The sequence below is a fragment of the Anomaloglossus baeobatrachus genome, chromosome 12 (assembly GCF_048569485.1).
Source record: "Anomaloglossus baeobatrachus isolate aAnoBae1 chromosome 12, aAnoBae1.hap1, whole genome shotgun sequence".
Taxonomy (NCBI): domain Eukaryota; kingdom Metazoa; phylum Chordata; class Amphibia; order Anura; family Aromobatidae; genus Anomaloglossus; species Anomaloglossus baeobatrachus.
The window spans coordinates 52,262,688-52,278,716 of record NC_134364.1 but is presented as its reverse complement, the minus strand read 5'-3'; the positions used below and the strand labels follow the sequence as shown (position 1 = coordinate 52,278,716).

Sequence of the window (16,029 nt, the reverse complement as noted above, 5' to 3'; positions counted from 1 at the left end):
GAAATCTCGAATCACTGTTATTTTATAAAAAATGTTGGCACCCTTGAAATTGTACCAGAAAATTAAGTATTTCTCCCAGAGGATTATTACAATTACACATGTTTATTTCCTTTGTGTGTATCGGAAAAAAAACACAAGAAAACATAGAAAAAAAGTGCAAATTGGACATAATTTTACACACAACCCCCAAAATGCGCCGGACAAAATTTATTGGCATTGTTCCTAAATTGTTGGTAAACAACTTTTTCCAGCATGTGATGCTCGTTCAAGCTCACCTGTGGCAAGTAACATGTGTGGGCAATAAGAAAATCACAGCTGAATCCAGATAAAAAGGGGAGAAGTTGGCTCAATCTTTGCATTGTGTGTCAGTGTGGGCCACACTAAGCATGGAGAACAGGAGAGAACTGTCTGAGGACTTGAGAATCAAAATGATTGATAAATATCAACAACCTCAAGGTTACGAATCCATCTCCAGAGATCTTGATGTTCCTTTATTCACAGTGCACAACATAATCAGGAAGTTTACAACCCATGGCACTGTAACTAATCTGCCTGAACATGGACAGCAAAGAAAAATGAATGAACGGGTGCAACGGAGGATAGTCCGGATGGTTGATAAGCAGCCCCAATTAAGTTCCAAAGAAATTCAAGTTGTTCTGTAGCATCAGGGGAATCAGTATCGGCACAAACTCTCTGTCCACATCTGAATGAAATGAAAAGCTATGGAGGAGACAGAGGAGGACCCTACTGCTGACACAGACATAAAAAAAGCTAAACTACAGTTTGCCCAAATGTACGTGAGACGTGAAAATCCTTCTGGGAAAGCGTCTTGTGGACAGATGAGACCAAAATGGAGGTTTTTGGTAAAGCAGATCATTTTACTGAAAACGGAATGAGGCCAATAAAGAAAGGAACACAGTACCTACAGTCAGATATGGTGGAGGCTCAAAGATGTTTTGGGGTTATTCTGCTGCCTCTGGCACTCAGTACCTTGACTGTGTGCAAGCAATCATGAAATCTGGCAATGTTGTGCAGTGTCTGCAAGCTGGGTTTGCGTCCTAGGTCATGGGTTTTCCAGCAGGACAATGACCACAAACCTACTACAAGAAGTCCCCAGAAATGGATGGAAACAAAGCACTGGAGAGTTCTGAAGTGGCAGCAATGAGTCCAGATCCAAATCCCATTGACACCTGTAGAGAGATCTTAAAATTGCTGTTGGGAGAAGAAGACGCCTTCAGATATGAGAGACCTGGAGCAGATTACAAATAAAGAGTCCAAAATTCCAGGTGAGGGGAGTAAGAAGCTTGTGGACAGTTTTATCAAGCAAATTTTGTCAGACCAATTTTTCTGAAATTATGTCCAAATTACTTTGTTTGCTCAGTTTTTTTGTGTTGTTCCAATACACACAAAGTAAATAAACATGTGTATAACAAAACGTGTAAATGCTATAATTTTCTAGGAAAAATATTTAATTTTCTGGAACAATTTCAAGGGTGCCAACACTTTCAGCGATGACTGTATGAACAATCTGTGTGGGTCTCATCTCTGACAAATTTTCACACCTCAAAGAAAGTGATCTCACATTAAATGGGTTTCCCACAATATTAGATCATGAGATATCACTATGATGTAAATTATCTGATGGGAACGAATCCTACTGACGAGATCCCTACAATACTCAGAATCGGGGAGCAGCAGCAGTAATTGAGCACTGCTGGAGCTTCACAGATATTTTTTCCGGAATAGAGTCCAGCTGTGGCAAAAACTACAATAAAGTGCAGGACTCAGACCCCCACTAATTATAAAACTATGGCATACTCTAAGGGGTACTTTACACGTTGCGACATCGCTAGCATCGGCTAGCGATGCCGAGCGCAATAGCACCCGCCCCCGTCGCACATGCTATATAAGGTGATTGCTGCCGTAGCGAACATTATCGTTATGGCAGCGTCACACGCACATACCTGCCCTGCGACATCGCTGTGACTGCCGAAATATCCCTCCTTCAAGGGGGAGGGACGTTCGGCGTCACAGCGACATCACTAATCGGCCGGCCAATAGAAGCGGAGGGGCGGAGATAAGCGGGACATAACATCCCGCCCACCTTCTCCCTTCCGCATTGCTGTCGGGACGCAGGTAAGGAGATGTTTGTCGCTCCTGCGTGTCTACACTCAGCGATGTGTGGTGCCGTAGGAGCGACAAACAACATCGTACCTGCGGTCGACCCGACATTATGAAAATGACCGACGCTACACAGATCACCGATTTTCGAAGCATTTGCGATCGTTTATCGTCGCACAAAGGATTTACACGTTGCGATGTCCTTACCGGCGCTGGATGTGTGCACTAACGACGTGACCCCGACGATATTTCGGATGCGATGTCGCAACGTGTAAAGCCCCTTATTATATGCTATCTAACATCAGTAAAAAGGAATAAAGGCCGCTTTACACGCTACGATTTATCTGACGATCTCATTAGCGATGTGACATGCCCAGATCGTAGTTATGATTTGCCGAGATCGCTCATAGGTCATTTTGTAGCGGTCACACGTAACGATCTCACAAGCGACGCAAAATCATTCAACGATATATTGTTTGACCAAGGCGGTCGTGTGGATGTTATTCGTGGTTGGCAGGGTGTCAAACGTAGCAATATGTCCGCTGCATTCCAAACGATGAACAATATTTTGAAACTGAATGACGTGTCAACGATTTTCAACCTATTTGCGATCGTTGGAGTCGCACGTAGGTGTCACACGCAACGACGTCGCTAACGATGCCGGATATGTGTCACGGAATCCGTGACCCCGACGACATATCATCAGATAAATCGTAGCGTGTAACGCCGCTTTAACCCTTTAAATGGCTTGTCTAGGCAAAGTGAAGCACTAAAAATCAATTAAGTGATAATAACCTACCAGCAGCCACCTGGATCCAGTGCAGGCCACTTCATGGTATCTACTTGCAACAGAGACGTCCCCAATATACCAGCAGCAGTAATGTTGTGGCCTGTGATTGGCTGCAGCGGCTGCTGAAGTCATCTGATCACTGCAGCTAATCACAGGCCACAGGGGTTGTGCAGGACATTTACCTTGATGGCCTATCCTTGTCATCGATATCTTATCGGTGGGGTATTTGACACCCAGCACAGCTATGTCAGCTGCATAGTGGCCTTGACTGGGTACTTGACATCCAACTCTTATTCGAAGCAATATGGGGCAGAAGTTCAGTATCAGGCCATGTGATGGCTGGTATGTAGATCAGTGAGGACGAGGGCAGCTGTTTATGCAGGATGGCAAACAGAAAAGCACCAGATGAAGCATGGCCAGGTTTCAGGATACACATGTGAACAGAAGCTGTATAAACAATCTGGAACCTACATTAGGTAAATAGTTAACAGCGGATTTGTAATGGCAAAGAGTAACTTGTAGCAAGGCAATGGTTAACAGCAGGATAATAGTTTTGTATTGACAAACTTACTTGCGGAGATACTGTTCAAACATAAATATCATACAGTTGAAACCAGAAGTTTATATATACCATCTAAATAGACACATCTTCAGGTTTTACTCATTATCTGACATGAAATCAGAATAAACCTCTTTCCCGTTTTAGGTCAGTTAGGAACCAAAGTTATTTATATTTGCCAAATACCAGAATAATGAGAAATAGAGAGTATGGTTTAAGGCATTTTTATTAATTTCTGCAAAGTCAAAATTTACATACAGTAAAGGGTACTTTACATGCTATGACATCGCTAGCGATTGCTAGCGATGTCGAGCGCGATAGCACCAGCCCCTGTCGTCTGTGCGACATTTGGTGATCGCTGCCGTAGCGAACATTATCACTAAGGCAGCGTCACACGCACATACCTTGTTAGCGACGTCGCTGTGACCGCCGAACAATCCCTCCTTCAAGGGGGAGGTGCGTTTGGCGTCACAGCGACGTCACTAAGCGGTCATCCAATAGAAGCGGAGGGGCGGAGATGAGCGGGACGTAACACCCCGCCCACCTCCTTCCTTCCCCATTGCCGGTGAACGCAGGTAAGGAGATGTTTGTCGTTCCTGAGGTCACACACAGCGATGTGTGGTGCCGCAGGAACGTCAAACAATATCTTATCTGCAGCAGCAACGATATTAAGGAAAGGGGCGACGTGTCAATGATCACCGTTTTTGGACGTTTTTACGATCGTTGATCGTCGCTCCTTGGTGTCACACGCTGCGATGTCGCTACCGGTTCCGGATGTGCGTCACTAATGACGTGACCCCGACAATATATCGGTAGCGATGTCGCAGCGTGTAAAGCACCCTTAAGAGTACTATGCCTTTAAGCAATATATAACAATCCATATGATGATGTCATGTCTTTGGAAGCTGCTGATAGGTTTATTGGCAACATCTGAGTTAATTAGAGACACACCTGAGGATGTATTTTAATGCACACCTGAAAAACACTGCTTCTTTGTGTAGCATTATAAGTCTTAAGAAAGCAGAAAAGATCTCAGGGAGAGAATTGTGGACTTGCTCAAGTCTGGTTCATCCCTGGGTGTAATTTTCAGATACCTGAAGGTGCCATGTTCATCTATACAAAGAATTATATGCAAGTACAAACAAGATGGGAGTGTTCAGCCATCATACCACTCAGGAAGGAGACAGGTTCTGTGTATTAGAGATGAATGTCCTTTAGTCAGACATGTGCATATCAACCCAAGAACAAAAGCAAAAGACCTTGTGAAGATGCTGGTAGAAGCTGGTAAGATTGTGTCATTATCCACAGTGAAACGAGTACTGTATCAACATGGCCTGAAAAGGCCACTCTGTCAGGAAGAAGCCATTACTCCAAAAGAAACAGAAAAAAGACAGATTAATGTTTGGAAATGCACACAGGAACATAGACCTTAATTTTTGGAGACCTGTCCTGTGGTCTGACAAAACTAAAATTGAACTGTTTGGCCATAATGACCATTGTTACATTTTAAAGGAAAAGGGAGAAGCTTTGAAGCCTAAAAACACCATCCCAACTGTGAAACATGAGGTTGGCAGCATCATGTTGTGGGGTTGTTTTCCTGCAGGAGGGACTGGTGCACTAAACAAAATAGATGGCATCATGAGGAAAGAAGATTATGTGGCAATACTGAAGCAACATCTCAAGACACCCGAAGCATACTGCCAAACTGGTTACAAAGTGGCTTAAGGATCACAAAGTCAAAGTTTTGGAGCGGCCATCACAAAGCCCTGATCCCAATCCTATTTTATGTTCAAATTTGAAAGGCCGGTGCGAGCGGTGCCCTACAAACATGGCTCAGTTACACCAGCTCTGTCAGGAGGAATGGGCCCAAATTCCTACCAACTATTGTGAGAAGCTTGTGGAAGGAGATCCAAAACATTTCACCCAAGTCACACAATGTAAGGGCAATGCTATCAAATACTAATGAAATGTATGTAAAGTTTTAACTTTGCAGAAAGTAATAAAAATGCCTTAAACATTTTCTCTCTTTCTCTCTCATTATTCTAGCATTTGGCAGATATTAATAATTTTGCTTCCTAATTGACCTAATACGGGAAAGTTATTCTGATATCATGTCAGATAGTGAGAAAAACCTGCAGATGTGTCTTCATAGAAACCTGAGGGAAAACCTGCAGATGTGTCTTTATAGAGAGCAGAGGGAAAAACCTGCAGATTTGTCTTTATAGTGGAGGGAAAAACCTGCAGGTGTATCTATATAGAGAGCGGAGGGAAAAACCTGCAGATGTGTCTTTATAGAGAGCGGAGGCAAACTTCTGGTTTCAACTGTTAATGTAATGGCAAACTGGAAACTTGTTTGAAGAAATGTCATACATTGTTTGCTGAGACTGAAGTGTGAATAACGTCAAGAACAGTAACAAGAAGCTGGCATTGGAAACTTGATTACAGAATGATAGGTGTGGACTTTGCCTAGGTAAGCTGTCAGGATCTGTGGCAGAAGCAAGAACTGTTATGACAGGAAAGAATTTGTTGAGGACCTGAAGACTGTGTCAAAGAGATCCGAAAAAATATTAGAAGTAGTGTATCATGGAAATCAGAAAGTGACGGGATTGATTTGCTGCAGAATCTGGAATGGACCAATGAATTCAGGGACTTTTTGTAACAAGTCTTTAAACATATATTTTTTTGTGGAAAGGGAAACCTTAGTGAGTCGCCCACCTGCTGCAGCAGTCGCCCCAGGGACTCCACTCCACCTCCAGAGACGCCGCAGGGTCTTCTCTGTGGGATCTTCTAGCGACAGGTATGTCCAGTTATTTACATCTGAGTCGTGCCACTCTCGGTTTGCGGTCAGGGTTATGGGTGACCACCACTGCAGTTTTTTTTTTTTTTTTTTAAATTCTTTATTTTAAAGACCGACTCGAGAACATACAAAATAACAACTGCTCCACAAAGAGCAGAATAACAGATTTCAAATATTTAACATTGACATGTAGCCCACCCTTCCTCTCCCCTGTACATATCTAGTTACTGCAACTGCTCGAGTCAGGCCCAGTTTAATCCTTTTATGAACCAACCCAACAAGGGTAGAATACAGAACATAGAGAGAGCAAAGCCCAAAAGAATTTAGAACAGGATAAGAGAAAGAGGAAGAAAGGGGAATGAAGGGGAGGGGAGAATAGGAGAAGATAGGGGACAAAGAAGTGAGAGGAAGGGAAAGCGAGAGAAGAGAGGAGAAAGAGAAAAAAAAAGAGGGGGGGGAGAGTGCTCCTCCAGAGCCTCACAGCAGCCGTGGAGCAGCGAGTAATCTGGCGTAATCCGCCGAGTAAGTGAACTCCAACCATGGGAACCAGGTCCTACGAAAACCTTCCTGACTGTCATTGAGAGAGGATGTCAGGTCCTCCATGTGCCTTAGGTCGTTAACCCTTGAAACCCACTGTGCCAGTGTGGGGGGGGTAGAAGACTTCCAGCCAAGCGGGATGCACGACCTGGCGGCCATTACCAGAAATCTAAGCAAAGAACGCTTGTATCTATGAGCCGGGAGTTCCGAAAGCTGTAAGATAAACAGTTCCGGACCCAATGTCTCAGCCGTGCCGGTCACCAGTCTAATTACCTCCCTCACTCCTGACCAAAACCGTTGCAAGGAAGGGCAAGACCAAAAGATGTGCACGTAATCACCCTCCCCCGAGCCACACCTCCAGCAAACGGGATCGACTGAGGGGAATATCCTATGAAGTCTGGTCGGGACTCTATACCACCTAGTCAGCAGTTTGAAGTTGGCCTCCAACATTCTGGAACTGATCGAAGTTTTATGTGCCATCATTAGGACGTTGTTTCGTTGCGTGTCTGATAGGGCCATCCCAAGGTCCCTTTCCCACTGCCGCAAATAAACCGGGGTGGGCAAATCTCCCGGGTCTGATAGCAAATTGTATGCCCGGGAAAGTGAGTGCCGCAGGGCCCCCTCTCCCAAGCACAATTTTTCGAATCTTGTGAGAGGCCCAGCATACCGGGCGAAGCAGGGAACGGAGCTCAAGAAATGCCTCAACTGCATGGCCCTCCATCTCCCCAGGGGGTCCGGAGGCAGGAGACCACATATATCCGAAAGAGATAGCCAGTCACCCTCCTCTCCCATCTGGTAAGCTCTGAATCTGCCCCCCTGTACCCAACTCCGAAAAACTGGGTCCGAGAGGCCAGGACGGAAATCCGGATCTCCTATAATTGGTGACATGGGGGAAGGCAACGGCAGGAGGAGGCGCCGAACCTCTCCCCTCGAACAGCATTCCAGAGTAGCGCCAATGGTGGGGTGAGATCTCAGAGAAGCCGGGAAAAAACTCCCGACCCAAGGCATGGCCGGTAAATGTACCTCCGAGAAGCTCTGTTCCAGGGCGACCCATGGTTTCATCCTAGAGTGACGGCACCAGTCCAGAACCCTAACCATATGTGTGGCCCAGTAATATTTTTTCATATCAGGTATTCCCAGCCCTCCCCTACGCTTAGGTCTGCACAATAGGGAACGGGAAAGTCTCGCCGGCTTATTCGCCCAGATAAATTTAGTATATAGTGAGGCCAATTCCTTGAAAAAAGAGCTCGGGATCTTAATTGGCAGGGCCTGGAAGAGGTAAAGAAGTCGTGGTAATATGTTCATCTTCAATATTGCACACCTCCCAAACCATGTGAAAAGACCCCTCGCCCAGTTTGCGCAGTCTGTTCTAATGGACTGCAGGAGAGGGAGATAGTTCAGCTTATATAGTTGGCTATTGTCCGCTGCCAGCTGGACCCCCAGGTACCTCAGAGAGTGATTAGCCCACTTAAACCCGAACGCAGATTGAAGCGAAATAACATGATCTTGGGGGAGAGATACATTCATAGCCTCCGATTTTGACATGTTAATTCTAAAATTAGAAAGAGAGGAGTATGTTTCCAGCTCTCTCAGTAAATTGGGCAGGGAGACCCGAGGGTTGGTAATAAAGAAAAGTAAATCGTCCGCGTACGCCGCGATTTTGTAGGTGGAACCCGCAACTATAGGGCCAGAAATGTCAATGTTACCTCTAATTCGGCTAAGCAGGGGTTCCAGGGTCAGGATAAAGATCAGGGGTGAGAGGGGGCATCCCTGCCTTGTGCCGTTAAGAATGGAAAATCTATCTGAAAGGAGACCGTTCACCCTGACCGCGGCAGAGGGGTTGCTATACAGAGAGCATATCCACCTGAGCATCATCCTCCCCAACCCCACCTCCCGCAGAACCTCCTCCATGAATATCCAATTGACTCTGTCGAACGCTTTTTCTGGGTCGGTCGACAAGAGCATCAGGGGCAACCCTTCCGAATTAGCCCTGTGGATTAAGTTCAGCGCCTTAGTGGTGTTGTCCCTCGCTTCCCTTCCCATCATGAACCCAGCCTGGTCAGGGTGGACAATCCCCCCCAGCAATGGAGAGAGTCTCTCTGATAATATTCTGGTGAAGAGCTTCAAGTCTGTGTTGAGTAGGGAGATGGGTCGGTAACTAGAACAAGAGGTCGGGTCTTTACCCTCTTTAGGAATGACTACTATATTAGCGGCCAGAGAGTCTCTCGGCAAGTGGACTTTTTCGGAGAGTGAGATATTGTTAAAGGCCGAGAGAAATGGGGGGAGCAGCATGGAGCCCATCTTTTTGTAGTAAAGCAGGGGGAAGCCATCCGGACTAGGGGCCTTACCAGTAGGGGAATTTTTAATTGCAGCCCAGTACTCCTCCTCTGAAATGGGTCTTTCCATGGCGTCCGCATCCTCCGGTTTAAGGTGTTTCAAACCGGAGTTTGAAATGTACTTCTGGATACGCTGCCGTAGTTCCGTCCTGGCCCTCTCCGACCGCCCCCCATCTATTGAGTAGAGAGAGGAGTAAAAGTCTTTAAAGGCAGAGGCAATGTCTTTCGGAAGAGTGGCCCACCTGTCGCCAGAAATGTGCACTCTAGGAACATAGCCCCTCGCCCTCTGGATCCGGAGGGCCCTAGCCAGGGTCCTGCCACTTTTATTGCCATATTCATAGAAATGCCGCCTGCACTTAGCTAGCACTCCCTTGGCCTTTTGATATAACAGGGACCTGAGTTCCTCCCTCTTCCTGGCCAGATTGACGCCCACGTTCCCTCCCAGAGACCCCTTATGTACTGCTTCCAACTCCCTTATGTCTGCTAGGAGAGATGTAACCTCAGCTTCCCGTTCCCTTTTCAGACGGGCCCCATGTTTAATGAATAATCCCCTCACAACACATTTGTGAGCTTCCCACACAATGTTGGGGGACATCCCCTCCCCCCCACTACAGTCAAAGTATTCCGTCAGGGCCTCCCTTATTTCTTGCATTGTCACCGGCTCATTGAGTAGCGAGGTGTTCAATATCCACTGACGCTGCCTCCCGATGGGACATTCAAGGGACAGAGTGACCGTGATCAGCGCGTGATCAGAGAAAGATATGCACTCAATTGAAGCATCCACCAGAGAGTGTAGGTCCCCATGTTTAATAAAAAAGAGGTCCAACCTAGAATAGCAGTCGTGCGCTGCAGAATAAAATGAAAAGTCTTTGTCTGATGGGTGCAGCAATCGCCAAGTGTCTATCAGTTGGTGGTCATGTAGTCCCCGTCTCATCCGCCGCAGCGTCATGTGTGGCATACCGGACACCCCTTTTGAACTGTCTCTCAAGGGTTCCAACACTACATTAAAGTCACCCCCGAGAACCAGAGTGCCCTCCGAGAATTCCTCTATCTTCTCAAGGTACCGCAACAAGGTGGGACATTGGCCCGCATTAGGCAAGTATACTGCCACGAATGTGAATATCTGAGTAGCTATGCGTCCCTTGAGCATCATAAGCCTACCCAGGTCGTCTGTCTGAGAGTCTAACAATTCCCAAGGGAGCGTACTGGACATGAGGATGCTCGTTCCCCTAGATCTAGGATCAGGGGAGGGTGAGTGGTGCACAATGGGGTACCTTCTGTCCGAGAGTCTGTAAGGTTTAGCTTCACAGTAATGTGTCTCTTGGAGGAAGGCTACCTGGATTCGGTTTTTCCAAAGAAGGTTCAGCAGGATAGACCGTTTCTCCGGGCTATGAAGGCCCTTGACATTCAGTGAGCCCACCCGCAGTTCGGCCTGCCTCTGTTTCGCCATTCTCTGTCGCGAGACCCTAGAGGAGCAAACCAAGAAAGAAGAGGGGAAGGGGGAAGGAGGAAAAAAAAAAAAAAAGAGAGGGAAAGCTGGTAAAAAGAGAGGAGGGGTAGAAAAAGTAGGAAGTAGCTGAGACCCTTTAGCAGGGGGAAGAGAGAAAGGCAAAAAGTTCAGAGAAGAGAACAAGAAAGTGGAAAAGCAGCAGGACTGCCGCTCGCAGTGCCAGGGACCAGCCCAGGGACTACTAAGGAAAAGATAGGGACAAGAACTGACATGTGACCAGAGCGCAGACCCGCGCCCCTCTTATTAGTACTAAATGACCCCTCCCCCCGACGGAGAGGAAGGGTCAGCCGGTTAACCACCCACACACCCCACCACCCAGGATGAACTCGGTAAAAAAAAACATCCCCCCCCACCTCCGAACCTAAACTAGACATTGCCATAGAAATAGAATTTTCAAAAACTTTAGACAATAAACTATGTCCAGAGAAAACTAGCCCAAGGCCAGGACTCCTGCTTAGGAGTCGTAGAGACGAAAGAGAGCCTCCCAGCTCCCCGTTCTTTGACTCCGTCTCCCGTCGAAAGCACCTCCGTCTCACATCTTGGACCACTCCTTCCTCCCAGCAGCATCCGGTACATGCCAAGCCCCTCAAGGGACACCGCTTTGAGCAGAACGGGTGCCTCCCTTCCTCCTCCGCGGCCCCGGGGGTGCCTGGGGTTCCCACTCCAACCAGTCCGGAATTGAGCAGTCTGGTATTCCCAGGAAGGCAAAAAGATTAGGAAGCTCTGAGTGCCTCCTCAGCAAAAACACGGAGTCCCCCTTGCGTACTATCAAATGGAAGGGATGGCCCCATCTATATGAGGCGTTTGCTTCTTTGATGCCAAGCAGGAGAGGATGAAGAAGGCGTCTCATATATAGTGTGCGGCTGGAGACATCAGGAAATAACTTCACCATGGCCCCATCCATCTCCACCGGTCCATATGACCAAGCTCCCTGTAGGATCCTTTCTCTGTCTCCATAATAGTGCAAACGACATAGTACATCTCTAGAGGAGGGGACTGATCTAGGGCCCGGCCTTGCGACTCTGTGAATTCTGTCGAAGAGGTAGGTAGCCTCCAAGGGGCGATCAGTGACCCGGTTGAAGATGTTTAAGACTTTAGTACGCAGGAGTTCCTGGGGCCAGTCCTCCGGTATACCCTTCAGTCTGATATTATTTCTTCTGCCCCTGTTCTCTTGATCATCCAAGAGCAGGGCAAGGTCTCTGATGCGGGCATTGGATGACTCACAGTCTCTCTCAATCCTCTCCATTCTGCTCTCCAGGGACTCCTGAGCCTGCTCTGTGGCCTCAATTCTGTCCTCCAGTACCACCATTTCCTCCCTCAAGGCAGACAGCGCCATCTGCTGGAAGGATTCAATTCTAGCTACAACGTCCTCCAGATCTTTCTTGCTGGGGAGGGCCAAAATAAGCTCTCTCAGGGCTTGTATGTCCCCCTGTGGGGGGCCAGCATGCATGTTGTTTAGTATAGCCTGAGGTTCCGTGTGCCCCGTGAGCGGGGGGGTCCCCTGTGTGCAGAGCATGGCAGGTATCCCCGGGTCTGGTGATCCCCCTCAGGGCCCCCTCACTATCCACAGCAGCGTGCTGCGAGGCAGGCTGAGCAGCCTCCCCCCTCCTGCAGTCCTCTGTACCTGGGCCCGCTCCGTCCAGTGCCACCGCCGCCTCTGTCCTCCGTTTCTCTGCACCGCTGATCCCCTGCACTGCTGCACAGGCTGTGGGAGAATGCCGAGCGGCTCCTGGGGAATCCCCCGCTGGAGGACGCCACGCGCCCGCCGGCGCCATCTTGCTCCGGGCCGCCTGCGGAGGTTCAGAGCCCGGCGCCGTCAGGAACCTTGTGAGGCTCCCCTGGGGTCTCTGACTCGTCACCGGGGAGGCAGAAGCGGGCGCTACCCCCGGTCTCTTCTTGGGGGCCATCCTGGGTAAGTGGGGGCTGCAGGATATAATAGAATTAGGCTGTGGGCGCAGGAGCTCTGGGATCCAGCGTCCTCACGCTTCCATGTCAGGACACGCCCCCCCCACTACTGCAGTTTTAACGAGCGTCTGGGGCTGATGGGATCTGCAGTTGGATGGTGTGGCTGGCCCTAGGGGCTCAGGTGTGTGTGTGTAGAACAACAGGTCGCAGAATAACTCCGTCTCAGTCCAGCAATGTCTTGGTCTTGCAACTGGTTTTTACTCACTTTCAGATGCTTCAAGTGGTACCTGGGCGATGCTGAGATACACCAAGAAAGAACCAGGTATCCTTCAGGCTGGTATAAGGGTAACTCTTAGCTCGCCTTCCTAGCACTTCTTGTTTCGGACAACCCCTGACTTAAAGTACTGTGGGATTCATCCAGGGAAGTCGCAACTGCCTTTTCTCCCCTTTCTGACCCGTTTGCTGGCAGCGTGGACCAAGTAAGATGGCTCCAGGCTCAATCCTCCTTGTAGGCCCCCTCATTGCTGCTGATGCTTTGACTCTCTTTTGGTTGGTGTTGGACCTGTTGTTCACCCCACCGGCAGGTTTAGCAGACCACTAAATGGATGTCTGGCTCTAGGGACCTGTTCCCCGTGCGTGCCTAGCCACCAGTAGTCTCCGTACACGACCAGCTGACTTCCTCAGCGTCTTTCTGTCCAACTCCTGGTGACCATTCTCCCCCGCCAACAGCCACTACACGTGCAGGGTCTGACTAGCGTGTCCGCTTTCCTGCGCCTCCACTTCAGACTGGCCACAGCAACCTAGCTTCCAGTCTCTCTCTACTGCACCCCTTGATTGGATGTGGAGGCACACCCCCTCCTGGATCTGCCCAGGGGTCCCCTCAATGGTGTGTAAGACCTGGTTGCTATGTGTCTGTGCGTACACACCCTATTCCAGCCTTCAGGATTACCTGTTTGCACTCAGTAGATCCCAGATTCAACATGAGCCAACAGTGCAGAGCTGCAGCTAAAAAGGGCAACAAAATTCTGGGATGTATCAAGACAAGCAGTGAATCTAGATCAAGAGAGGTAATTATTCCCCTATACTCTGCCCTGGTCAGACCCCACCTGGAATACTGTGTACAATTCTGAGTGCCCCAATTCAAGAAAGACATCGATATATTGGAGCAAGTCCAGAGATGAGCCATCGAGATGTAGAAGGTCTGCAAACCATGTCATATTAAGACCAGCTAAAAGAACTAGGGATGTTTAGTTTGCAAAAAAAGAGAAGGCTGAGAGGAGACTTAATAGCGGTCTACAAATATCTGAAAGGTAGTCACAGTGCAGAGGGAACTACCCTATTCTCATTAGCACAAGGAAGTACAATAAGCAATGGGATGAACCTAAAAGGAAGGAGGCTCAGATTAGACATTAGGAAAAACTTTCTGATAGTGAGGGCAGTCAGAGAGTGGAACAGGCTACCATGGGAGGTAGTGAGGGCAGTGGAACAGGCTACCACGGGAGATAGTGAGGGAAGTCAGAGAGTGGAACTGGCTACCACGGCAGGTAGTGAGGGCAGTCAGAGAGTGGAACAGGCTTCCACAGGAGGTAGTGAGGACAGCCAGAGAGTGGAACAGGCTTTCACAGGAGGTAGTGAGGGCAGCCAGAGAGTGGAACAGGCTTCCACAGGAGGTAGTGAGGGCAGCCAGAGAGTGGAACAGGCTTCCACAGGAGGTAGTGAGGGCAGCCAGAGAGTGGAACAGGCTTCCACGGGAGGTAGTGAGGGCAGCCAGAGAGTGGAACAGGCTGCCACGGGAGGTAGTGATCTCTCCATCAATGGCAATCTTCAATCTGAAACAGGATAAATATATAGCTGGGATGATTTAGGAAAACCTACACTCGCAGGGGGTTGGACCCGATGGCCCTAGAGGTCCATTCCAACTCTACCATTCTGAGTCTATGAAATTGGAATGTTTCTTCATAGAGCACTTGGACCAGCTGTAGAACATATGGAAGTCCTGGTAATGGTCGAAAACAAGACATATTGGAGAAATAATCCACTATGACCGAGATGGTAATGAGTCCTTATGCTTTAGGAAGAACTGTATTAAAGTCCATATAAATCTCAGGACAAGGATTTTGTGGTTTAGGAAGAGGCTGAAGTGGACCGAGAGGCGTTTGACTCAGTGGCTTGAACTGCACACAATGAGGACAAGATGCTACAAATTCATTGATGCCTTGTTTCTATTTAAGCCACAAGTAGAAACAAAACAAGTTCCATTGATGAAAAAATTATAATGGTATGGGTTTAAGAATATGATGACACAAAACCAATTTTTTTTTATAAATGTAAAAAAAATTCACAACTTATAAAAAAAAACTTTATAAGTTTGGAATCACTGTAATCGTATTAACCCGAGAAATCAGATTACCAGGTCATTTTTACTGCACAAATGAATGATGTAACCCCCCCTGAAAAAAACCCAAAAAACAACAATAGTGGATTTATGCCTTTTTCACCAATTCACCGCACTTGGATTTCTCCCCCCCCCCTTTTTTTTCTTTTCGGTATACCTTATATTACAATGAATGATATAGTTCAAAGCTGCAAAAAAGAACAAATCTCTCATACAGCTATATCAATGGACAAAAAAAGAAGGATCTAGGAAAAGAGTTGGGAAGAAGAATGTGCAAAAATCACCTTTTCGTTAAGGGGTTAAATAATGAGAAGCCCGACTAATGAATTGTAAGCAGCCGAATTTTAATTTCAGTCGTTTATTATTTAGCAGCTGTAACAAAAGATAAATTAATCTTCCACTAAATTTTCGATCTAATAGGATGCTGGCAAATGACATTTCCGAGAGCAGCTTCCTAAATTAGTAATTAAAATGACATAAAAGAAGAAAGTATTTTGTACGTTGAGAAAATAATCGAGTAAAGAAATAAACAAAATGATTTTCCTATTTAAAAACAATAACATATAAATTTCAAATGAAGAAGATCTAAAAATACCTTGCAATCATCAAAACTAATTTCAATCGCCCCATTTATTTTTTCCTAGATTATACGGCGCCATCTAGAGGTATTTACATTTTATATTTGTAATTTCAGGGGTTTCCTGACCGGGAGTCTAGCATTGAAGAGATGTCATTGATGTGCCCATGATATGGCCCGCTCCAGCCCAGGTATGTAGCCAGGTTCAGGGATTTGGGGAAAATGATCCCACTGCATTGTGCTCCTGTTGAGGACGTTAAACTATATAGAAAACTTTGATAAAAAATAATACCAAAATCTTCATATCATATGGAACTTCTAGAATGTTACATTTCAGGTGATAGACGATCAACCCTGAATAGGTCCCATTAAGGATGCACCAGGTGTCCAGGCAAATCAGTCCAAGCATGAACTAGCAATGGCCCTTGTAACACCCCTGACTACATCAGGGTGCTACAGGAAACTGCATCCTGTCCCCCAGTGTGCAGGGCCTACCCTCCAT

At 47.3% G+C, this 16,029-nt stretch overlaps 1 long non-coding RNA gene across 1 annotated transcript in view; it reads left to right on the top strand.

Moving 5' to 3' along the window:
• LOC142257911 (uncharacterized) overlaps positions 1-16,029 on the top strand; it is a 104,917-nt gene that overhangs the window by 28,702 nt on the left and 60,186 nt on the right. The window contains exon 2 of the long non-coding RNA XR_012727677.1: positions 15,645-15,718. This is a non-coding gene — a long non-coding RNA (uncharacterized LOC142257911). The remainder of the gene's footprint in view (positions 1-15,644; positions 15,719-16,029) is intronic.